The sequence below is a fragment of the Schistocerca americana genome, chromosome 3, assembly GCF_021461395.2.
Source record: "Schistocerca americana isolate TAMUIC-IGC-003095 chromosome 3, iqSchAmer2.1, whole genome shotgun sequence".
NCBI lineage: Eukaryota > Metazoa > Arthropoda > Insecta > Orthoptera > Acrididae > Schistocerca > Schistocerca americana.
In genome coordinates this window covers 804,532,086-804,558,790 of record NC_060121.1, presented here as the reverse complement: position 1 = coordinate 804,558,790, position 26,705 = coordinate 804,532,086, and positions in this window count along the sequence as shown.

Here is a 26,705-nt window from a genome sequence, read left to right as displayed (position 1 = left end):
TCTGATTATACTAATTCCTCACAACCATGTTCACAGCATCTATGGATCTTCTGAAGATCAAAAAAGTTTTGTCCGTCACAAACGTTTTAATTTATTGTACCTAGCCTTCTTTGGCACGGAGGTATTTCATTATGCAAATGTTCATGGATAACGTGTGTCTCACTATTTTTCAAACCATTTCGAACTACGTGGAACAGGAATTTATTCCCACAGCAAACAAAATTTCCCTTTACATAAATTTTACTCATAGTAATATGAATGAGAAAAAAAAATTAAAAGGATATCCATAGAGTATATTTCACACTGTATATTGCTATGACTAAGTTACAGAATAATCAACACAATCACATAGATTCCTACTGTTGAGTATTCACTTAAAGTTTTGACATTATTGCAGGCATACAAACGTTTGTTTGTACTGAAACTGAAGAGTGTACAAAGAAGATCCTATATCGCAAAAAATGTTTTATTGTAAAGTATATGAAACCTCCGACATCAACGATGTAACATCTGTTTCTCTGAAGATAATCCATATGAATTCCTTTAATCGCTTGCCAATGACATGCCTCCACAATTTTTTTTTAAAAAAAGAAGAAAACGAAATAACTTCTCAAGAACTCGAAGTGCTACGAACTGTCATAACTATTGCTATTCGGTAATTTTTGAAGTCATAGCTTTCAGCATGCTTCTATGGCGTTAAAGGAATTCTGTCGGAAGAGAATGACACACTCTCACTTGGTGGTACAGTCGTCCATATACGATGGTTCCCGAAGCTTTGCAGTATTGATCATGTCACGTCAGTTGCCTTTAATTTCATAACTGCCCTTAGTTGTCTACGTGCTCTCGTAAAGGAAAAAGTACGTTATCGAGAATACAGTAAAATAAGATCTTCGACCTAGTTACTAGGTTCTTCATATTTATCGATTTAATTCATACGTAATGAACAGTTACTCACCTGGACAACGTTTTAAGCAGAGGATGCCTGAATTCCGTTAGACTATTCTTCGCGATAGTCACTACACTCAGGTCGAAACTTCGCACGTGAGTACGTCACTGCTGCTTGATAAGCACTGAGGATCTCAGTCGATTCACAATCTTATCAAAACTGATAGATGTTTATTGTTGATTGAAATCTGAGTTTAACATTGAGACCGCCAGTCACTGTATGATGCTGATATGTACTGATATGGAGTAGTAGATATCATTTAACGTGACTTGCGATTAGTACGAGGGTTGAATCAAAAGTAATGCCTCCACCTTCGTTAATGGTGTTTGGATGGGGATATTTTAATAAATCAAGCACAGAAATAATCCTTAGAATGAGATCTTTAATTACCAATATTCACATTCCCACATAATCACCAGGCAATCGGATACATTTCCGCCTACAATGAACAAGTTTTCTGAGGCAGTCACGGAAGAAGTCGACACTGTGTTTACGCAACCACAGTCCCACAGAGCTCTCAGCGTCTTCATCAGAAGCATAATGATGTACCCGCAGATCGCCTTTCATTATCAGGAACCGATGGAAGTCAGACGGTGCTAAATCTGGACTGTACGGAGCATCGCCGTACGGTGGTGAGATTCAGTCTTTGAAGTTCTGCTGTGGTGACACGTGAAGTGTGTGATTTGGCATCGTCATGCTGCAGGAAAACATTTTCCTTTTCCCTTTCGGACCCTTGTTAGCCGTCGTTTCAGAGTTCACAGCGTTGTGATGTAACGCTCTGAATTTATTGTTGATGCACGATCAAGGAAGTCAACATGGATAACGCTATATGCGTCCCAGAACACTGTAGATGAGGGATGCGTCTTTGTGTCGATATCCCATTGACTGACGTTTCGTCTTAGGGTCGTAATTGTGTACCCACGTTTCGTCCCCTGTCACAATTGAATGGAAAAGGCGTCACCTTCATTCTCGTAACGCGAGAGGAGTTCCTGGCAAATTTCAAGTCTGTGTGCTTTCACTTCAGAAGTCAGCATCCGGGATAACCATCATGCACAAATGTTCCGATAGCCAAGCAAAGCAATAATGTGACCCACACGTTCTTGTGAAGTGCCGATTGTGCTTGCAATTTCTCTTTGAGTGTTACGACGATCGTCCTGAATGCCGATTGTGCTTGCAATTTCTCTGCGAGTGATAGGACGATGGTCCTGAATCAGTCTGTCAACATTTTGCTTGTCAAACTGGATGGTTGCTGTCACAGGACGTCCAACTCTTTGTTTGTTACGCAGGTCACATGTTCCCGCCCCAACATCTTCAAACTTGTTCCATTAGGTTTCGGGTGTGCAGCCGCAAGAATTCTCCTGATTCTTCTAATATTTCGGCCGTATAACGTTCAGCCATCTTCAGAGTGAGCCACAAGACAGCCGCTCCAGTGATCGATGCGTCCCTTTATACTCGTGTACTTCGCAACTGTCCATGCGTCCACAGATGCAAATGCTCCAGAGATGTTGGTCGGCGGCAGAGACGTGCACAATGCGCGAGTACATCTATGACTCCGCAGTCAAACTGTGTTGGCATGTCGATATATCATTGTGAGCTGCACTGTGACGGCGTCTTTGTGAGTTTATTACAGCAAGTGCAGGCTTCCATGATTTATCAAGGTTGAAGCCATTATCTCTATTAATTAAATTCGATGTCAAGCAAATTTCAGTTGCCTCCTGGACTATCGAGTCCCAAAAAGATGATGTAGTTGCCAAAATTTCGACGTTTCCATACAACATACTGTGACCTGTGTCAATACAGTGTTCTACCACTGCCAACTTGTTAGGTTGTAAAAGTCGGGTATACTTCCGGTGTTCTGTACATCTTTCTTGGACAGTACGAGTTGTTTGTCCAATGTAAGAAAGGCCACATTCACATGGATTTTGTAAACTCCAGATTTTCGGGGCAGCAAATCATCTTTGATGGAGCCCACGAGTGCGGCTGCCTTCGGTGGAAGACGGAAAATCACTTTTACTTTGTGTCTGCTGAGAATCCGTCCTATATTTGATGAGAGGCTACCCACATATGGCAGGAAGGCCATCGATTTAAAGGTTTCTTCGTCTTCATCTGCTTTCTTTGTTGTCTCTTTCGGTTTCATTTTCAGTGCCTTCTGCATTTGCCGTGGGGAGTACCCATTGTCTTCAAACACTCTTTGTAAGTGGGAAAGTTCATCTTGCACACTGCTTTCGTCAGAAATAATATGCACTCTGTGGGTCAAAGTTCGGAGAAATCGTTAAGGGTAAATGTCGGAATGGTCTCTTTGAAAAGGAATCTAGCGACCCGGTTCCGCGTTATTCTGTGGCTCGAGTTTGTCGTCCGACCCTAACGGGGGTCGTAGACGGGAAGTTTAATTCTCATCCTCATCCATTATCAATGCACTATTTGATAGTTTCAACACATATCCTACTATGTTAGTTCCCTATTGTTCGGGCTTCTGTCACAGTTCGTTCAAGAATCTTGAATGAACTGTGACAGAAGCCCGAAAAACAGGGGACTGGCGTACTAGGACATTGATTGAAACTATGAAATAGTGCATTGATAATGGCTAGGCACTAGCCGAAATCTAGATTTGCTTTAATAAAACCTGAAAGGAAAGACAGACTCATTGCTGTGCTCTATCTTGTTGAAAGTCATATCACAGTCGTTGTGTGCATTTCACATTCCTAATGGAAGGTAATTTCATGTGTTCGTATGTTCCAAATCTCCTCCTAAACTATTAGCTATATTACAGCTCTGTAATTAAAAAATTACGAAACTAATAAAGGATAGATAAAGCTGTCATCAATCTGAAGGTTAGTTTGATAAAAACAGTGCTTTATTTGACACATGGCCTTATAGTCGAATGGGCGGGATGTCTTGCCTCGCTATGATTTTTGAACTGATGTACCCAAACAGTTACAGGGGGACCTGCAGGCTAACATAGACCTCACACCAGACGCAATTTAGCATTTTTCATGTTAATAAACATCGCATAAGGAATTATAAGTAACATATAAAAAACCTTGGAGTGACCGTGTATCTAAGTCCAGACATTTGGATCCATAATCGGGCATTTAACCAGTAACGCCACTTTAAAAAAACCATTGTCATGCCCGAAGTTGAATACTCTTCGATTTTTTTCAAGCGTGAAATTATCTCGAGACCACAGAAGCCAGTACCCTTGTGTGTGTGTGTGTGTGTGTGTGTGTGTGTGTGTGTGTGTGTGTGTGTGAGTATGTGTGGATATGTATGTTCCGCATCTCTTCCTAAATTTCTGGACCGATTTCAACCAAACTTGGTACACTTACCCCATACTGTTAGGAAACAGTTGCTATCGGGTAAGAACCACTTACCTATCAAAGTTCTGGAGATATGACGTCATAAACAATGAGTTGCGTGAAAAACTACCGCATCGTGCATGAAGTCTAAATTGGTTATTTCTTTTTTACCAACTATATTCGCAACACATTTGTCAGTCTATCCACATATGCCGCTGAATGTACCTACAAAATTATAGCACAGCATGACACATGGTTAAAGAGATATGAAATCGTAAATACTGATATGGTGAGAAACTGTCGATACATCAAGTTTAAATACGACGAAATAAATCTCGGGTGAACAGCCTGGTATGAGTGTGAATAGGACACAATATTTCGGCAATCGACCACGTTGCCATCATCAGGTGCGCTGATGTACTGACCGGCGGTGGGCCGGCGCCAGGTATATATAGGACAATCCCCCTCCTGCTCCTCCCTCAGGCGCTTCCTATGAATCGCTGCGGTCCGCGCCCCGCGCGCGATCCAGGTACAGCGTCCGTTCTCCCGCCGTCTGGGCGCTGCGTCCTAGGTCTTCTCGTCCAAGGGAGTCTGCCGGCACCGCTCTTCCCTCCTCCCCCGAAGTCGGTACACTCTGGGAAATATCCTTTTTCTTCTTAATCTGGGTGATCGCTGGTTCCCACGCCTTGCTAAGGATGTAACCGTTGTCACGATTTAGTTGAGGCCCCCTAACTCTAATATCTATGGCTACTTTGATGTCACAGTCCCAGTATATGGAAGTCTGTGTCAGGACTTTGGTTTGGTCATAATCCACGCTGTGGAGTTCCGACAGGCAATGCTCAGCGATTACCGACTTACTGGGCTGTTGCAGTCTAGTGTGTCTTTGATGTTCTCGGCATCGGTCCTCAGTGGTACGCATGGTCTGGCCTAAGTATACACTCCCGAATTGGCAAGGTATCTGATAAACCCCTGATTTACGTAGACCAAGGTTGTCAATGATTGCAACGTGGTCCACTGCCGAAATATTGTGTCCTATGCACACTCATACCAGGTTGTTCACCCGAGATTTATTTCGTCATAAAATACCCCTTGAGAAATTGAAGAATCACAAGTTTTAATACATTTACTCTTCCCTACTAAGATAGTTCCTCAGTGGACCATACTTAAGGAAATCCCTGACACCTAGCAGCGCCTTTAGCAGCTTTCAGCTGCGAAGTGCAAATGACTGTAGGCGAAAACTATAGCCGTCTATAAACCTATGAAAACGCTTTGCCATAGAAATGTTTATAAAATCGCGTTGTAGACGTGCAATGCAACTGCGCCCAGAGTATGGAAACTGTCCGGGACCATGTTTTCAAATTTGGATGCTATATAAAAACATTTTTACATTATGAATATTTGTTTGTACTACTGCTTTATAATTTCAAATCTGTTTTCACGAATGCATGGAAACGAAGTGTTTTCGATATTTCGCTAGAAAAACAATTTTTTTCATTTCTTGCAGAAAATTTTCAGAATGAATACTCGGACTATGCCGAGTTTGTCAGCTGGTATGGAATATAAAAGAGAAACTGAAAGGGTAAACTACAGGTAATAAACAGCTCTTAAACTCCTACCTGGAATAGTATCTTCTCAGCTGTCTTTTAAACGATTATCGATGGTAAAGTTTATTATAGATCGCGATGATGCAAGCGGATGAATTTGTGTTTCTTAAACGTTAGCCTCATCGGCGGGAAGGGAATGTGATTTGGAAACTTTATAATGAAATGAACTTATTATGCCACTATAAAAGAGAAGCACTAATCTATGTGTGTGATGGCCGTACAGCAGCAAAATAACGAAATGTCTTAAACTTGCATACTAACTAATAATACGTCATTTGTAATGGATACAAAAAAAACTTAGAAATACTCACAGCATTTGCAACAAATATGAAGTCTTAATATTTTAGTAGCCAAAACTATAATTATATTGATGTGACTTTTCACACTTTCGGTTGCAAATATTCTTCTCGGATTGCCGTCGGATCGTATTGCTCAAATCCCACAATGTATATCCTGTGTCAGGATAACTGAGAAGAAAATGAAAATGAGAAATCCTGCTCCGACGCAGCTTTATTCATTTAAATTTTTGAAAATAACCTGCCTGAAAGAAAATTAAGTAAAAAAAATGAAATTACATGTGTATTAATTACTTAGACGTTTAATACCAGTATCGCGTGAATTAGATCGGTTTACATGTTGGTTCCGAAAATGGATAGAGTTTACGTTGTAACAGAGTTGATTTATGACCTGCTCGTTAATAACCTGCTGGGCTTATTAATCGGTACAAGGCTGTTTAATAAAGTAAAGCTAGCTATTAAAGTCAATAACTTAGCCCGGTTACTCATTAATGATACCGTATCCAAGTGAATTAGGGGACACGATTAATTTAACAACATGCAGGACGAAACTTGATATTAAAAGAATTACATTTTTTGATAGATACATACAGAGCGAACAATGTGCGAGAAATGAAGTGTGAAGTGAAACGTTGCACTCAGAGTTTCTCTGCCGACAAAACAGCACTCATTAATTAATTAATGTAGCTTTGGTCTTAGTCCTTATTAAGTCGTTCCGGCGCTATGGAAAGTAAAGTTTAATAACTTCTTTTCTGGAACAGTACGTGGGTTTCTGAAGATTTTGAGTTTCGGCAAATTGCAGAAACGTTTTTGCACCCCTGAAATAAAACGAGCAAAAGTTTTTCATCGGAAATATCTGAGAAGGAAATGCTCAACAACAAAGACAGCTTGTGTGTTCTTTGTGTGCTCAATCTGTTAATGCTTCCATTTATGGCTGAAATTTCATCTTTCGCAATAATGTCGGAAACAAAATTAAGAATTCAACATAATTCAAAGCTTCAGGCACGTGATTGCTGGTGAATGCCCCAGGCTTCACTGATGTTCAAAGAAAGACGGACAAAGCCTTGAAACTGTGAAAACGTTACGTTATAACTATAACAGAAGGTATTTCTAACGTATAGGGGAAATAAATCCTCATGCAGAAGCTGTGTGACGGGAGTATGTACGAAATCGACAGAAATCTGAAGCAGTAAACGGAGGAAATCTCCCTGTAGTTTTAACACGATTTGAGAACGCGTTTAAAAGACCGTCAGACAACATTCCCATCACTGCGATTTGGTGGACAGCTCTCATCCTAGGCGATCAACGACAACTTTCCTTGGGTGTTCCTCGTGCAGACATAAGGAAATTTGTATTACTAAGAAGAATTATTCCTCTTCCTGTGCGAATTGTCTAATACGTTGTACAAGTATATCGTCGCTCCATTGAATGTTCGCTAGAAAAGAGAGTAGCATCTGGGGTAGTCCAAGGAAGCGTAATACCACCAGTAATATTCTCAACAGTATGCATGAAAAACGTTTCGCACAAGTTTTGTAGTACTACCAGATCGTCAAGTGCTAACAGTGTTACCTATAAGGAAGTGCAGTCGTCCGACGATAGTAAGGAAATGCAGGAGGGCTTGAACGTGAAATACTGTAGCAGGCGACGAGTTAAGGGCGGCAAGATTACAGAAGAGACAAATTTGTTAATAATGTATTACTCCAGATCGTTCTTATGTATTTCTTTAACACATAAAGCCTGAAAAACTCAAATGAGTGCAAGTAAAACAAAAACAGAATTAGAATTAGAAATTGAACAATTTAACTAGAAATTTCAAATCACAACATTGCCTGGAATTCATCTCACTCTCGTGGTTCTGTTTCAAGGCAAGTTAAGTAAAGCACAGTTTGAGCTCAGATATTACTACAACAGAGAGAAAAAAATTCATTTATCAAATTCTCAATAATAATACAATGGCGTGCTGAAAATTAATACCATCGAACTTTTTGTGTGAATACTCTCAAAGATCTTAAGACAAATGCCATTAACATTCTTCATGACTACGTATTTATTTCCCACCATAGTGACCCTGATGACGATTTCATTTCTCTCAATGAATGTTTGATTTCGTTAACGGTGCCACAACTTCATCTCTGCTTGCACCGCCTCGTCACTATCAAAATGAAATCCTCGTTGGTATTCTATAAGTTTTGGAAACAGGTGAAAATCAGATTGGGCCAAGTCACGACTGCATGGGGGATGATCGACGGTGAACCCACGGCGTCAGATTGTTGAAGATACCGCAGCGCTCATACATGGTCTGGTATTGTTACGCTGAAGGGAAGGTTGCCCCATGTGCGAACGAAGTCTTCGAATTCGAAGCTATTGCTAACACGCCGTTTCTCACGCGTCTACATAGCTACGTCGGATTGCTGAAGATATTGCAGCGCTCATACATGGTCTGGTATTGTTACGCTGAAGTGAAGGTTGCCCCATGTGCGAGCGAAGTTTTCGAATTCGAAGCTATTGCAACACGCCGTTTCTCACGCGTCTACATAGCTACATCGGATTGCTGAAGATACCGCAGCGCTCATACATGGTCTGGTATTGTTACGCTGAAGGGAAGGTTGCCCCATGTGCGAACGAAGTCTTCGAATTCGAAGCTGTTGCCAACACGCTGTTTCTCACGCGTCTACGAGGGCAGTTCAATAAGTAATGCAACACATTTTTTTTCTCGGCCAATTTTGGTTGAAAAAACCGGAAATTTCTTGTGGAATATTTTCAAACAATCCCGCTTCGTCTCGTATAGTTTCATTGACTTCCGACTGGTGGCAGCGCTGTACGGAGCTGTTAAAATGGCGTCTGTAACGGATGTGCGTTGCAAACAATGGGCAGTGATCGAGTTTCTTTTGGCGGAAAACCAGGGCATCTCAGATATTCATAGGCGCTTGCACAATGTCTACGGTGATCTGGCAGTGGACAAAAGCACGGTGAGTCGTTGGGCAAAGCGTGTGTCATCATCGCCGCAAGGTCAAGCAAGACTGTCTGATCTTCCGCGTGCGGGCCGGCCGTGCACAGCTGTGACTCCTGCAATGGCGGAGCGTGCGAACACACTCGTTCGAGATCATCGAAGGATCACCATCAAACAACTCAGTGCTCAACTTGAAATCTCTGTTGGTAGTGCTGTCACAATTGTTCACCAGTTGGGATATTCAAAGGTTTGTTCCCGCTGGGTTCCTCATTGTCTAACCGAACACCATAAAGAGCAAAGGAGAACCATCTGTGCGGAATTGCTTGCTCGTCATGTGGCTGAGGGTGACAATTTCTTGTCAAAGATTGTTACAGGCGATGAAACATGGGTTCATCACTTCGAACCTGAAACAAAGCGGCAATCATTGGAGTGGCGCCACACCCACTCCCCTACCAAGAAAAAGTTTAAAGCCATACCCTCAGCCGGTAAAGTCATGGTTACAGTCTTCTGGGACGCTCAAGGGGTTATTCTGTTCGATGTCCTTCCCCATGGTCAAACGATCAACTCTGAAGTGTATTGTGCTACTCTTCAGAAATTGAAGAAACGACTTCAGCGTGTTTGTAGGCACAAAAATCTGAACGAACTTCTCCTTCTTCATGACAACGCAAGACCTCACACAAGTCTTCGCACCCGAGAGGAGCTCACAAAACTTCAGTGGACTGTTCTTCCTCATGCACCCTACAGCCCCGATCTCGCACCGTCGGATTTCCATATGTTTGGCCCAATGAAGAACGCAATCCGTGGGAGGCACTACGCGGATGATGAAGAAGTTATTGATGCAGTACGACGTTGGCTCCGACATCGACCAGTGGAATGGTACCGTGCAGGCATACAGGCCCTCATTTCAAGGTGGCGTAAGGCCGTAGCATTGAATGGAGATTATGTTGAAAAATAGTGTTGTGTAGCTAAAAGATTGGAGAATAACCTGGTGTATTTCAATGCTGAATAAAACAAACCCTGTTTCAGAAAAAAAATGTGTTGCATTACTTATTGAACTGCCCTCGTACATAGCTACGTCGGATTTCTGAAGATACCGCAGCGCTCATACACTGTCTGGCATTGTTACGCTGAAGTGAAGGTTGCCCCATGTGCGAACGAAGTCTTCGAATTCGAAGCTGTTGCCAACACGTTGTTTCTCACGCACTAATATTTAAAGGACAACTTCCACCTTGCTTCATTAGTAAACAGTAAAGCTAGCCCAGAGTGCCAAAATAAATGACACAGAGTCAGCACAGATAATTCTTATAAATTACCAATTGAGGTCATACCCGACAGACAGGAATAACTGTACCATTGAGAGAAAAACATGTAGGAGTTCAAGCAGCTTTATTTCAAATTGAAATTACTGAGCCTAGTTCCAGAAAAGAATTCATGAATAAAATTGGACGAGAAAGCCAACATGGCTTGGAATGAAATGGGAGACATTAAAACTGAACTTGATTTTATGTTGAGTACACTATATACAAAGGACGTATCTTAAATGATATTCCTAAGTTACAAACAGGGGCCAAAGCTGACACTGAGAGATGGCTGTGACATGAAGAACTTTACCACTGTAAGCTGGACCAACAAGTAAACCCTTGAGATAAAGCTGGCATTAACTCAAGCCTAAAGCGCCCTATGAAGAACCCTATGACAGTGGGCAGCCCCAAATAGCAGATCATACAGTCTACACACTAAGGTGCTCACCAAACAACTGCTTCGCATGCTCAGCAATGTCACTTTGCCCATGATACTTTTACGTACCAAACAGCAGAGGATTAATACGATAGCTTTCCACCAAATCCAGACGACGTGCTTCTTGGGCAAGTCACACATCTGTTGAAGGCGATACTGAACCATGGCAAATACTCATGACAGCCATGTCTCACATGATTCGCAACACTTATTCTTGGATGGCCATTTTCCAGTTACCGGTGGTAAATGACTGAGGTCGAGCTCATGTGGACTGCCATTAAGTCGGCGCGGGAGAGAGAGCACCTGTCCCCTGGCGGCCAGTGTAGAGATTAAGAAAATAGAAAATATGACAAGACAGATCAGATCAATTATGCAGGCTAGTCGTTTTCCCCTCTGTCCACATGCAGATGTAATTGTTAGTGTTGTTAGTCTGTTCTTATGCAGCTCTTTGTGTTAGTCAGTCCTGTGCGAAACGTCTTCATCTCTTCTTAATTGGCCAGCCGATTGACCGAGCGGTTCTAGGCGCATCAGTCTGGAACCGCGCGACCGCTACGGTCACAGGTTCGAATCCTGCCTCGGGCATGGATGTGTGTGATTCCTTAGGTTAGTTAGGTTTAAGTAGTTCTAAGTTCTAGGAGACTGATGACCTTATATGTTAAGTCCTTCAGAGTCATTTGAACCATTTTTCTTCTTAATTACTGATTCAACATGCATTTGAACCAGTTTACTGTAGTTCAGCCTTCGTCTCTCTCTTCTTAATTTTTACCTCCCCCCCCCTTCCCTCCATTAACAAATCAATGAGCGAATGTAATTTCACTGAATGTTACAAGTGTCAGATTTGTCAGATTGTAGATACAGACTTAGACAGGTACAGACTTAGACTATACTGATGTGATAAAAGTCATGGAATACCTCCTAATATGGTGTCGGACCTCCTCCTTCTCGGCGTAATATGGCAGCTCGACATAGCATGAACTCAACAAGTCGTTGGAAGACCCCTGCAGAAATATTGAGCCATGCTGCCTCTATAGCCGTCCATAATTGCGAAAGTAATGCCGGTGTAGGATTTCGTGCACGAACTGGCCTCTCGATTATCTCCCATAAATGTTCTGTGGGATTCATGTCGGGCAACCTGGTTTGCCAAATCATTCACTTGAATTGCCCAGAATGTTCTTCAAACCAATTGCGTACAATTGTGACATAGTGCATTGCCATCCATAAAAATTCCGGCGTTGTTTGAGGACATGAAGTCCATGAAAGTCTGCAAATGGTCTCCAAGTAGCCGAGCGTAACCATTTTCAGTCAATCATCCGCTCAGTTTGACCAGAGAACCGAGTCCATTCCAAATACACACAGCCCACACGGTTAAGGAGCCACCACTAGCTAGCACAGTGCCTTCTTGACAACATGGGTCCCTGGCTTCGTGTGATATGCGCCACAGTCGAACTGTACCATCCGCTCTTACCAATTGAAATCGGGATTCAGCGACCAGGCCACGATTTTGCAGTAGTCCAGGGTCCAACCGATATGGTCAAGACCCCAGCAGAGAAGCTGCAGGCGAATTCGTACTACTGCACTGTCCTAACGGTTAACGTCATACATTAATTTCTGCGGTTTTTTCAAGCAGTTTTACTTATCTGTTAGCACTGACAATTCTACTCAAACGCCATTGCTCGCGGTCGTTAAGTGATGGCCGTAGGCAGTGGGTTGTCCGCTGTGACAGGTACTGCCCGAAATTTGGTATTCTCGACACACTCTTGGCACTGTGGATCTCGGTGTATTGAATTCTTTATTTTCGAAATGGAATACCCCATGTGTCTTGCTCCAACAACCATTCCGATTTCAGAGTCTCGTAATTTCCGTTGTGCGGCCATAAACATATCGTAAATATTTTCATATCAATCACTTAAGTACAAAAGACAGCACTATCAATTCACTACCCTTTCATAGCTCGCGCATGTGATACAGTCTCCCTCTGTATGTGTGGCTAACGCTGTTCTATGACTTTTGTCAAATGTTGAAATGTGTGTGAATTCCTAAGTGACCAAACTGCTTAGATCATCGATCCCTAGACTTACACACTACTTTAACTTTTGCTAAGAACAACACACACACCCATTCCAGAGGGAGAACTGTAATCTCCGACCGGAGGGTGACTTTTGTCACCTCAATGTGTGTATAGATACAGATGTAAACTTTATAAAAGTAGGTAAGGATGGAAGGGAGCCTTCGAGAGCATGTGACTGAAAATAAAGATGCTAGTAACATGGGATACACTCACTGCCAGGCGGAAACCTTCCTTTGTTTTCTGAACGTCACGTTCTAGATTGACCTATTACAAGATATTACTTTCTGTTTCAAACTATAATAGAGGGTATGGTAATACATCAAATATTTCTTTTTTTGTAGAGCCCTCGCACGTACAGACGTTATTATCGAAGATGACTACCTGCTCTGCAGGCTGCGAGGTGATGAAACCTCTTTCGCAATATGTATAAATTGACTGACATGATTTTGCCTTAAACAGGATACTGGTCTGTCTCTCTCTCTCTCTCTCTCTCTCTCTCTCTCTCTCTTCTCTCTCAAGACTGCTTTGTTTTGAAACAGCCCTCAAACATGATTTCATCCAAGTGTATAGTGTAAAAAATGTGAACAAGGTAAGCAGCACAAAGGTGTGTCGCATCCAATGAAAATCATCTGGGGATTTTTCTCGAGACCCTAGTCTCTGGCGCTTTATAATTACTGCCAATGAAGAGATGTCTGTTAAGTATTGATATGTAAACTGAACCTTCCTTCTGCTCACGAACGGTTTGCAGATTTCGTAAGTAAGTGTGGAATCTGTGCAAGTAACAAATGATCGCACGTTACACTGTTGACTGTAGGGTAACGTGCTGTGGCGTCGTTTGATTGATTTATTTACAATGTGCATTCAGTGGAAAATTTCCAAGGTGAAATCGTGAAGTCTACTGTAAGAAAATTACAGAGTAGCGAAAGATTAGAAAATGAAAAGGATTTTAGGACGTAATGCTTCAACAAGTTAAACTTAATAATTAATTATATATACACGGAATGTAATTTTCATTCTGTGTGCTTTAATATGAAACTTTCTGGCAGATTCAAATTATGTGCCGGACGCAAATTCTGGAACTTTGCACTTCGCGGACAAGTACCGAGTTCGAGTCTCGGTACGACACACAGTTTTAACCTGGCAGCGAGTTTCAGTGTCGAATATAATTCAGTTTTCTGTGCAGGGTACCTAACGTAATACTTAACATAGTAGTTTCTGAATAAAGCTGAAACTCATTAGTCGTCTATTTACTTCTAAACCGATAGTCGGAAAACGTGTGCAAATTGTTTTCTTAACATTATTATCAAATTTGTAGTTTATCTGTTTAGTGAATCAGCTAATAAGTTTATGCGTTACCCTTATGGCGAGTTGAATCCAGTGTCAGTCGATAGCTGATTCCACTCTTAAGCGTTGCTTGTAGCTAAATATGCTATAAACTCATGTAGCTTACAAAATAAGTACGAAAATAATTTGTATCGAGTCGTCTCATTTCAGAAGGAGGTACAGGTTCTCCCACTCTACTTTTTGTCCTCAAATTATTCATTGCTGCTGTTAGGAAAAATTGGATCACGTGAGTTGTTTTGTAGTGTTATCTGCAGCAAATATTACTTTGTTCATGTACATAAGACCTTGACAAAAGGTATCAGCCGGAAGTAGTTATGATTTTCATTGAGAATTACATAACAAGACCCCAAATAAAAAAATGATGCTGTATCAATCAAATGTAATCTCCAATACATTACCTACATAAATCGCCAACATAAAAAAGATAACTTTTTAAAACGTTTTGAAAACGACACATATTTTTTAAGGGTTTTAAGCACTGAAGAATACGTAAATTATTAATATTGAAATAGGTCTTTTATATTCTTGAAGACCGTGTATAATGTGTTTCCATTGTCTTTCACAACTAGTATTTTGTTGCCTTTGATTCTCTGTTTTCGTTGTTCCATGGCAATCAGTTAACGGCACGTTGTCAAAAATAGCCTAGCGATAAACAAGATTTTCGCATGGTGATGACGAATTAGTTGTCCAAATGGGTTATTAATTTAATATATAAACGTAACATATTTCAGGAAGACATGGCTCCATTATCAGGTTCTGTAAAGGAGGAAAACACGACTAATTATTTCACGTTATTTCATAACCAACACACTTGTGACTGACATCTATGTCGCCCATGCAAGATTACATACCTTAAAAGAATACACACTGAAAAATATGCCACAAGCAAAAGTGCACCCTCAAACATATAACACTCTTCATTACACATGTCATGGGATAATGGTCGCAAATACTGGTGGTAATTAACAATTAAACAGAATTGTGTTTTCTGACTAATGAAAGTCGACTGCCTTTTACCTACGAAAGATTCCAATGCATTTTTACGGATACATCAGTGCCAACCAACCTACTTTGTTCCCATCAACAACGATAAAGCTGTCGACTCAATGACTTTCAACATCTACATGTCCATGTCATAGCAAATCCTACAAACATTTGTGCAAAAAATTTCTAGTGTTTGCAGCTACAGAGATTTAACAAAACATTATAATATTCACTGATATAACATCCCACATAAGAAGCCATTGGCGTACGAACGAATCCTCGTGACTGACACTTGATGCACTTTCCAAAATGTGCTTATTACGTGTGCTATAATTTACAAACTTGCAACATAAAGACCTTATTACAACAAAAGAACATTATGTATGGTGGCTCATTTTCTCATTAACATCGCTGAAGTGGGTACAGAAATGCCAATTCGCTATTTTTATCCTTTGATTTAAAGCACTGACTTCATCTCTGAAAGTGAAAAATACTTATATTTCCTTTAAATTCGACGGCATCCAAACGTTTTCTTATAAATTTCAGTATTCTCATTTTGCAACCATGGCTTATTAAATTGATAGTTCGGTAATAATCACACCTGTCAGCATCTGGTAACTTCGTAATTGGAATTGCTGCATTCTTCTTGAGGTCTCTGTGAATCTCAGACACCAAATGGCAGAGGTTTGTCATGGCTGGCTTTCCCAAGGCTATATGTAGGTCTGATGATGTTTGGTTTGTGGGGCGCTCAACTAAATTCAATACGTCCTGTGTTATCCAAGAATTTCTACTAGGCCTTGTTTTCTCCTATCTGATCTTCAGCTGCCTTCACTATTTCGTCTCTTAACTTAGCCATTCGCCTTCTGTTGTATTCCTTTCGCCTGTTCTAGTCAGTCGGTGCCCAACGCTCCCACTGCAACTCTCAACAATCTCTGGTTCTTTAAACTTTTCCAGGCCCCATCTCTTTAATTTCCTACATTTTTTTGAATTTCTTTAGTTTTACTGCACAGTTTATACACAATAAATTACGGCCACAGTTCACATCTTCCCCTGAAAACGTCTTATAGTTTAAAATCTGGTTCTGAAATCTCTGAGTTGCCATTAAATAACCAATCTGAAACCTATCGGTGTCTCCTGGTCTCTTCGATGTACGCAGCCTTCTTTCATGATTCGTAAACCACATGTTAGCTGTTATTTAATTAATGCTTTGTGCAAAGTTCTTCCAGGTGGCATCCTCTTTCGTTCCTGTTCCCCTTCCTGCTGCCCCCCCCCCCCCAGTCCTTATTCACCTAAAATTTCTCGTACATTTTCGTCTCCCTTAATTACCTGAATAATTTAATTCATGTAATCATACATTCCTTCAATTTCTTCATCACCGGCAAAGCCAGTGAGTGTGGTCTCCATGTCTATCTCGGCTATGACAATGCGTTCACTGTGCTGTTCATAGTAGCTTACCCGCTACTTCTGCATTACCCCTTTTTGATTTTGTATTTATAATCTCTAATTCAGATGACCAGAAATCCTCTTCCTGCTGCCGCAAGTCACTAATTCCTATTATATCTAACTTTAACCCATCCATTTGCTTTTTAACCTTTTAACGCCGCTCACCACGCAATGTCTTCTGTTCCAATCTGTTAGTCATAGAATAGAACTTGCTTACTACGTCCTCAATTGATTGCTGGACGTGTTCCAGTCTCTGTCTTTCTTCGTATTGTTAGTACCCTTGCTTTTAATTTCAATGAAGGTTTTTGAGTTTTCTATATTCTGAGTCAGTCCTTCCCACAATCATTTCTTTTTCCATTTCTTCACATTTTTCATGCAGCCATGTCGTCTTAGCACTTCTTATTTACATCGTTCCTCAGCGACTTGTATATTTGTACTACTGAATTCCTCTGAACGTATTTGTGCTTCCTTATTTCATCGATCAACTGAAGTATTTCTTCTTTTACCTATGGTTTCTTCGCAGTTACCTTCTTTGTACCTATGTTTTTTCCCCAACTTCTGTGAGTGCTCTTTTTAGAAAAGTCGACTGCTCTTCGACTGTACTGTCTAGTGAGCTATTCCTTATTGCCGTATCTGTAGCGTATCTTGTCATTCCTTAGTACTTCCTTACCTCACTTATTTGCGAATTCTTTTAACTTACCTGTCCTATTATGGACTCTAACATTCCGCGCTCCGATATAAAGAACGTCACTATTTGTTTTCCCTGATGATGACATCCCCGGAGAAGGCCCCGCCTGGATATCCGAATAGGGAATTATTTTACCTCCGGAATATTTTACCCTAGAGGATGCCATCATCATTAAACCATATCGTAGAGCTGCATGCCTTCGGGAAAAGTTACGGCTTTAGTTTGCCCATATTTTCAGCTGTTCGCAGTACCAGCACAGCATGGTCGTTTTCGTCGATGTTACAAGGCCAGGCCAATCAGTCATCCAGACTTCTGCCGCTGCAGCTACTGAAAAGGCTACTGTCCTCTTTCAGGAACCATATACGTTTGTCTGGTCTCTCAACGGATACCCCTCCGGTGTGGCTGCCGCCTGCATCGCTGAGTCAAGCAAGTCACCACAACAACTGCAAGGTCCAAGGTTTGGAAAGGGTGGATGGGTGGGGTGGGTGGGGTGGGTGGGGTGGGCGGGTGGGGGGAATGGTTTGCTGCTTGTACATTTTTTTTCGTCGGAATCTCTAAAATGGTTGGGGGGAAGTGGCAACTGAACGACTATTCACGTCGGTGCTTAGAATTCTGAAATGGCGACATACCATAAGACTTCTGGAGAAACATCATCCAAGCAATTCTGAGGATAGCAAAGGACGACGACTGCGAGAATTATTGCACAATCAACTTAACAGCTCATGAATCCAAGATGCTGACACTAATAATATATACAATAACGAAAATGAAACTGAGTATCCGTTACATGACGATTAGTTTGGCTTTACGGAAGGTAAATGTACCAGACAGGCAGTTCTGACGTTGCAGTTGACAATGGAAGCAAGAGTGAAGAAAAATCAAGGCACATTCATAGTATTTATAGATTTGGAAAAGCGTTCGACAGTGTAATATGGTACAAGATGTTCGAAACTCTGAGAAAAATGAGAGTAAGCTATAAGGAAAGACGGGTGACATACAATGTGCACAAGATCCTGGAGGGAACAATAAGATTGGAAGACCAAGAACGAAGTGCTCTGGTTAAAAAGGGTGTAAGACAAATATCTATTCTTTCGTCCCCATTGTTTAGTCTGTACATCAGAGAAGCAATGGCGGAAATAAAAGAAAATTTTTAGAGTGAAATTAAAATTCAGGGTGAATAGATATCAATGGTCAGATTCGCTGAAGATATTTCTATCCTCACTGAAAGTGAAGAATTACAGGATCTTTTGAACTGGACTGACCAATCCCTAGACAATGTGAATTTAGTGTAAATCGAAAAGAGATGAAAATAATGAGAAGTAGCAGAAGTGAGTACAGCGAGGAACTTGGTATCAGAATTGGTGGTCACAATGTGGATGAAGTTAAGGAATTCTGCTACAGAGGCAGCAAAGTAACCCATGGCGCACGGTGCATGAAGATCGTGAAGGCAGCATAACACTGGAAGAAAGGGCATTACTGGCTAAGAAAAGTCAGCTAGACCTCAATTTGAACCAGACATTAATTTGAGGAAGAAATTTCTGAGAACCATACCTTAATTTAGGAAGGAAATTTCTGAGAATGTACGTATCGAGCATAGAATTGTGTGGTAGTAAAACATGGACTATGGAAAAACAGGAACAGAAGAAATCAAAGCATCGAGATTTGCTACAGAACAGTGCTGAGTATCAGGTGGACTGGTAGGGCAGGGAATGAGAAGGATCTCTGCGGAATAGGCGAGGAAAGGATTGTATGGAAAAAAACTGACAAGAAGACGGAACAGGATGATAGGACATCTATTACGACATCTGGGAAAGACGTCCGTGGTACTAGAGGGAGCTGTAGAGGGTAAAAGCTGTAGAGGCAGGCGGAGACTGGTCCACATCCAGCAAATAACTCAGCACGTAGATTGCAAGTGCTACTCTAAGGCGAAAAGAGCGGCGCAGGAGGACTTCGTGGTGGGCCGCATCAAACCAGTTAGAAGACTCATGACTCAAACGAATGGCATAATATTTTTAAGGACAACATAGGCAGAGTAACACGTAGACTCGTTTTTGAAATAATACAAAAGATTTATTCGTGGTTTCCTTGTCTGTAGAACTAATGGTGACATGTCCTCCCTGAAAATATGTTTTTAAATTAAATAAATGACAAATTTGAACCGCTGGTGCGTCACAGTCTTCGTATCCACATCGTGCATTTGTGTTATGGCTTCCCTATAGGTAAATAATATTTTGTTTTTGATGTTAAGTTAGTGGCCAGGCTGTATTGTCTTCTTCTGAAAGTTAATTTTTCTATATTATCACAGGAAACGCTCAGAGGTAAAGTATATGCTATTTTTACATACATTTAGAATCCATTTTTTTTTTACTGTTAACCCGTATTGGTATTACGAAAGATGCAGTGAAAGTAACTGAATATCGTTTTTGCCCGAATAAAGAAGGACAGTTGCAACAGTTAATAAATACTGCAAATTTTAATAGCTGTCATTGACCCACATTGGACTTGGTTATATCTCATAATGAGCTGTCTGGCGTGGTACGGGTCGAACTCTGTGGAGGTCATTTCAGTTCAGCTGGCAATGTGACTGAATCATGCCGTCTTTAGTAGCCTCGAAATCGTTCATCAAGGAACTTTTGTACCCGAATAGCAAAGTGTCGTCGAGATCCGTATTGCTGTAGCCACATGTGATTCATGGCGCCCTTTCTTATTTAGGATTAGCTATAATCCAGTTTGCAAAATGTTCACACACGAAATTCAGTTTACATATCACTCAGTTCAGGTTTTTTGATGGCATACACAGCACATATCTTTGCAATATTTACGCATAATGGGGATTTTTTTTTTTAAGCCAGCAAACTACGTTCCTGCTATGCGAAATGCGATATAGTGCTCATTCATCAGAAATAATACTGTTGATCGAGAGGCGGAATTTGGAAATTGTAGCAAATTGTGTACCGTATTGTAGTTATACATTTCATTCACGAACGAATGCTTTCATTTTCAATTTTCTCCCCGCTTTCAGTCTCAGTAACGACAGATACTATTAGACTTTGCAACTTCTCAGCTTTTAAATTATTCTTGATATTTGTGCCAGTACAATGTAGTGTACCGCTAATTTTCATATTTTAGCTTTCCTATCTGTGTAACATTTCAAAGGAAATTTCTCTACTTTTGCTTGTCAATGAAACCTTTAGACTTTAACCAAATGTGTACATGACGTGACTTTATGCCCACTAGTTGTTGTATATAACCATTAATTGCAATACATATCAAGCTTCTGTTTTAAGGTACCTAGGTGTACATAAGTACGTACATTATTCGGAGTTCTTAGGAACACTACGCACCTGTCCTACTGCATGTGAATATTCTGCTACAGTGTAAGCTTTATTAGTAATCTCAGCACGTGGATCTAACGCAAAACACACAAGAACTGAACTAAATAATATGCAAATGTATGTAAAACCTGTTAATCCTTCACTGGATGTAATCTATCTCGACTATAGCTGTTCCCTAAGCGCATAAATGAATGTATAATTCTGGGCCCATTGCCATGTAATTGTATTTCTTTCTTTTTCTGTTTTACAATGATTACTTCAGTCGTAAACAAAATGTGGGGATTGAGGGTTCAAATGATTTAGTTCTTTCCTGAGTTAATGTATATCTGCCTTATTTTTACAAATAGCACCAAATAGTCAAACAATACGAATTTCGTAAATTTACAAACCAAAACGGAAAATATTCTCTAAATGCGACATCATACTTTCCGTAGTGCTAGCGCACTCCGCACATAGCATTATTTAATATATATGAAGATGCAGCTATTGTGTTACGAAATCAGGCCTCTACACTAGCACACACACCTACCGCAATCAACGCTCGTGGCTGGAGTGCTTGTCCAAGGAGACTGACTGCTTGACAACAACACAGAATTTGGAATCCATAGACTCACCTTTATTCACGCCAGGAAAAGTGTTTACTGTGGCAAATATTACTTGTCGTAATATAACAACTTTTCAACTTCTTTTAGCGAAGAAAGTCTTATTTGTCTAAGCTAGTCTGTTTTCCTCCTGACTTCACCCGTTACGCGTTATTTTGCTTTCAATGTAGCAGAATTTTTTCAGTTCCTCACCCATGTGGTACCTAATTTTGAAATCGTTTCTGCTTCATTACTTTTTCTTTAATTTTTACTATCAGTCTATATTCTGTAGTCAGTAGACTATACATTCCATTCAATACGTTGTGTAATTCTGCTCACTCTTACTGATGATACCATGATCATCAGTTTAAATTTTTTCTTACAAAAGATAATGCCGTTTGTGTTATTTACATTACCAACGCTAGTAATAAAATCGTCCAGGTTCTCCAGTAATATCGTGACATCACTTCCAGTTATGCTTCCGTAAGTCTGCTGGGTGGTTCTCCGTGAGAGCCCTAGCTTCCTGCTGGTTCAAATGATTCAAATGGCTCTGAGCACTATGGGACTTAACTTCTGAGGTCATCATTCCTCTAGAACTTAGAACTATTTACACTTATTTTATTTATTTACCTCACCATAAAAGCATATAGCATGACATCAGCATAGATATCGCTTCTTAGCTGAAAAACTAAACCTGTAAATATATTGAATTGCAGCCATTGATGATTAGCCTGTGAAATATAACCTAAGGACATCACACACATCCATGCCGCAGGCAGGATTCGAACCTGGGACAGTAGCGATCGTGCGGTTCCAGACTGTAGCGCCTAGAACCGCTCGGCCACTCCTGCCGGCTTCATGCTGGTATATGTACGGGGTAACACAAAGCGGTATCAAAATTATGTAACGCTTTGCCTTCCAGATTATCTGATGTGGATCAAGGGCTCGCACCGGACGAGTAGCACCCAAGCCTTCTAAATTTAGGAGGCATAACCACAAGTGACATGGTACAATGATCGGCATAAATTATGCTGCATTCAGAAGAACAAGCTGGAATGCGATCATTACTGGCACGCAGGTACTTGGTACCACGCATATAAAATGATTACACTTTCAGTTTTGAAGAACCAACATATACTGCGCTATTCAGCCACAATACGTACATGTTATTATGTGTTCAAGCCTCCATGGTTGTGAATACAAGCATCCAGACTTCACGGTATGGGGTTGTACAAATTCCAGATGTACTACTGTTATTTCCCATTCCATGGTGGTTACACCTGGATGCGCATTTCCTACAGATTGGTGGATGGTGGAGAACTCTTGATAACACGCTTCATGGCACCCCACATATTCTCGCTTGCAGCGAGATCGACTGATGTGCCGGCGATGGAAGAGCATACACTCCTGTAAGACCCACTAGAGAGTTGATAGTGGTAAGAGGAGGAGCGCTGGCTTGTTGAAATAAGGCATGGGCAAGAGAGTTAATGAATGGAATAGCCGCCAGTTGTAAGAACTCCTCCACGTCCCATGTGGCTGTTATGGAGGTCATTAGGAACACTAAAGTGAAAGGGCATCATAGGAGATCGTTCCCCACACCATCACACCAGGCTGGAGGGATATGTGATGGGAGCCTACAAACTGCTCTTCACTGGTCTCCCTGTGGTGCCTTAAGGCACTTACACAGTGGTCGTCACCTACAAGGTCTGAAGTGGGACGTCTATAGATGACCGTCCACCAATTTTTAGGGCTTCATACCCATCGCTGAGGAGACCAGCTGTCGGGCAAATAATTGGAGGGGAGTGTGTGATAGGCTTCATAACAGTTGAAGTGGGATGACCCCTGTGATGTGTAATGACACGGAAATAGTGAGAGGTCATTGCAGAGCACATGGTTGCGGGAGGAGGAGGACCAGACCTATTGAATGATACAACAGAACAGTACCCTTTTACTGTATTTATTTACCTCAACATAATAGCATAATAGCATCAGCATAGATATCGCTTCTTAGCTGAAAAACGAAACCTGTAAATACATGGAATTGCAGCCACTGCCGATTAGCCTGTGAAATATAACACACAAAATAATTAAAAGCATAAATTATTAAGGAAAATAGAATGTTTACGTATGAATGATTCAATATAAAACAAAATCACTCCTAGGTACAACTAGTGAAACTATGTCTTAACTAAACTTAAACTTCAGATTCCATAAAAATGATAATTATCACAAGGATACAACAAATCCCTTGTAAAGGGGACTTAAAGCAAGACACAGTTTTAAAGAATTTAAAGAAACCCACTTTAGAGAAAAATAGAAACAAAATCCATCGAACAGCCATTTCAGTTTGTCTATTCTGCATCCTGATAGGCACAGCTCAATCAGTACCCTCTATTTCTCTTGCCTAAAATAGTATGACTTACAACTAAAGCACAATTTTAAAATAAAGTTCTTTCTCATAAATATTGTGTTGTCACACTACGGCACTCTTGAGAGAGCGCAGGTCCCACTGACTGTCCTCGAAGGCGCCAGCGCTTAAGGCTCCCTCGGAGACTACACAGACAAACAAGTTGTACTCTACGGCATATGAAAAAAACCAATAAATTTATACCCAAGCGTTGTGGCTCTTGCGAAGTCGCTAGCCTTTCATGCACTACTAATTTAAGATATCTAATACTGAATTAACCGATTAGAGGAACCAGTTATTTCGGTAAATACCACACAGCTTGTATTGTGGCTCATACAGTGCAACTTTCAAACAAGAAGGTGAAAATTCATTATGACTAGTCGGATTCTACCTTTTGTCTGTAGGTTACCACAGGGCCAACTGACAGCTTGTTAGTATTTAGTTACACAACACAAGTTATAGAAGTACTGGGCGATTAAGAGGCTTAACTAACCTAAGTAACTAAATACCAATTCAGCAGAAAGACTTTTTATAATGACACCTCCTTACTGAATGTAGTATAAGAATCACTAGCAGAACTATAGGTGCTTAGCAATATTCACTGGCTTCCAGTAAAATATTTTAAATGGTATGTGCCTGGTACAACCATAGAAACTCCTTTTTAAGGCAAATCTGTTAACACGGGCCACATGAACATCTATGACAGACTGATTTAAAATGAATAGGAGTGTAGAAGGGACAGAATTTGGACATTGCTGAGCCAGAAAGTAATGTAGTACAATCACAGCACGGTACGGTTTCCAACAGAAAAAAACCGCCAACAGTTTGGTATTTCGGAGCACAGAACTTAAAATAGCTCACCCACTGCATAGGACGCTCTCGTTAACAGCAGCACAAGCGCTGGAGATACTTCGTGGTGCCAGAGGACAGGCCACAGCCACACACAGGTCCGAATCGCCCACGGACAGCAACGGCTTCCACAGCGTACACTGCTAACAGCTGTTCCACTGCGCCAACTTGGCCTCTCTGCGTCGACCCTCTCAGGTTTGAGGCTCCTCTCCGTCACGCCAAACCAACAGCGGCCCTGCAATTTTTCAGGCCTTACTGCTCGCTGGGACCGCCGTAGCAGTACCACTATTGGTACAGGACGAGCTCATACCTCCAACCTCGCTAGAAACCGACCTGTCAGCCAGCCTTAGCTCGCTCCTACGTGGCCAGTCACGCCTCGGCAAATCAACCTCTGGCGAAGAGCGGACACAAAGCTGGCGCCAGAGATAGAGGTAGCCACGGCTGACTAGTACTAGCACTATTTTTATTACTTATTTGCAGCATGGTACATTACAATATTTATAATACTACACAGTTTTAATCTGCCAGGAAGTTCCATAGTAGCGCACACTCCGCTTCAGAGGCAAAATCTCATTCCACATGTATGTATTGTGTGTAGTGTGTATGTGTGTGTGTGTGCGTGTGTGTGTGTGTGTGTGTGTGTGTGTGTGTGTGTGTGTGCGCTGTAATTTTTGTGTTGTATGATGATGGTGATGGTGATGATGATGATGATGATGATGATGATGATGATGATGATAATGAGAGAAGGAAGAGGGTGGAACCCAGTGCCGGAACACAGCTTATTTCTCGCGGGTAGTATCAAGGGGGCCGCCAAGCTTAATGTCCCCATCTGATGGATCAGCGTCACGTGCCCTCACTTCATGAGACACTGCAGAACGTGGTGATTAGTTCCTATGGGACCAAACTGCTCAGGTCATCGGTCTCTCGGCTTGCACACTACTTAATTTAACTTAAACTGACTTACGCTAGGGACAACACACATATCCATGCCAGAGGGATGACTCGAATCTCCGACGGGGGGGAGCCGTGTGAACCTTGGCAAGGTGCCCTAAACCCTGCGGCTACCCCGCGCGGCACACTGCAGCACGGTTTGGTATTTAAATGAGGACATAGGCATGAAGTCTAGTGATGAGGAACCTTACGCCACCACCTCTGCTCCCCTTTCCGGCCAAATACTGGTAGTGAAATTTTTTTTCCGCTTCCAGAATTGGGACTAGCTTAGCCCTGCGTCGAGCGCCAGCTCTCAAGTGTGCATTACCGGCCTTGGTTATAGGGGCGGGCTGGTACTAGCACTTACGGGATGTTGTATAGAATTCAGAGCAATGGGTTGAATCGTCCTATCTGTAACGCCACCGCTAAATTTTGGGCGTTACTGAACTGAAGCAGCACCATAGTAGCCGCGTCTAACGCAAGCAGGCGGGCAGAGGCACTGGTATGTAATTTCAGTAGCGAGCCTATTTACACACCAAAGGCGACAGGGCTAAGCAGCGCAGTCATGGTGACATCGCAAAAAGGCCTTGCAATGACAGACCGTCCTGTGGTGTATACCCACACCGGTAGGACATCAAGATGTAGACGGGTACGTGCGTAGAAGAATTGTAAAGGCACTTCCTGAAGGAAGTCATCCACAATATGTGCACGACGGGGACGCGAATTGTCGTCGATGTAGTCGAATGCCTCATGGATATGCTGCAGATATGGTTGCACTATCGGTCGAAGGATGCCATTCACGTATCGTACAGCGCCTTACATGACCATCAGCGGCGTACGTCAGCCCCACGTAATGCCACCCCAAAACAGCAGTGAACCTTCACCTTGTTGCACTCGCTGGACAGTGTGTCTAAAGCGTTCAGCCTGACCGGGTTGCCTCCAAACACATCTCCGACGATTCTGTGATGGAAGGCGTATGCGACATTCATCGGTGAATCGGTGAAGAGATGCCAATCCTGAGCGGTCCATTTGGCATGTTGTTGGGCCCATCTGTACCGCGCTGCATGGTGTCGTGGTTGCAAAGATGGACCTCACCGCCGGCCGGTGTGGCCGAGCGGTTCTAGGCGCTATGTCTGGAACCGCGCGACCGCTACGGTCGCAGGTTCGAATCCTGCCTCGGGCATGGATGTGTGTGATGTCCTTAGCTTAGTTAGGCTTAAGTAGTTCTAAGTTCTAGGGGACTGATG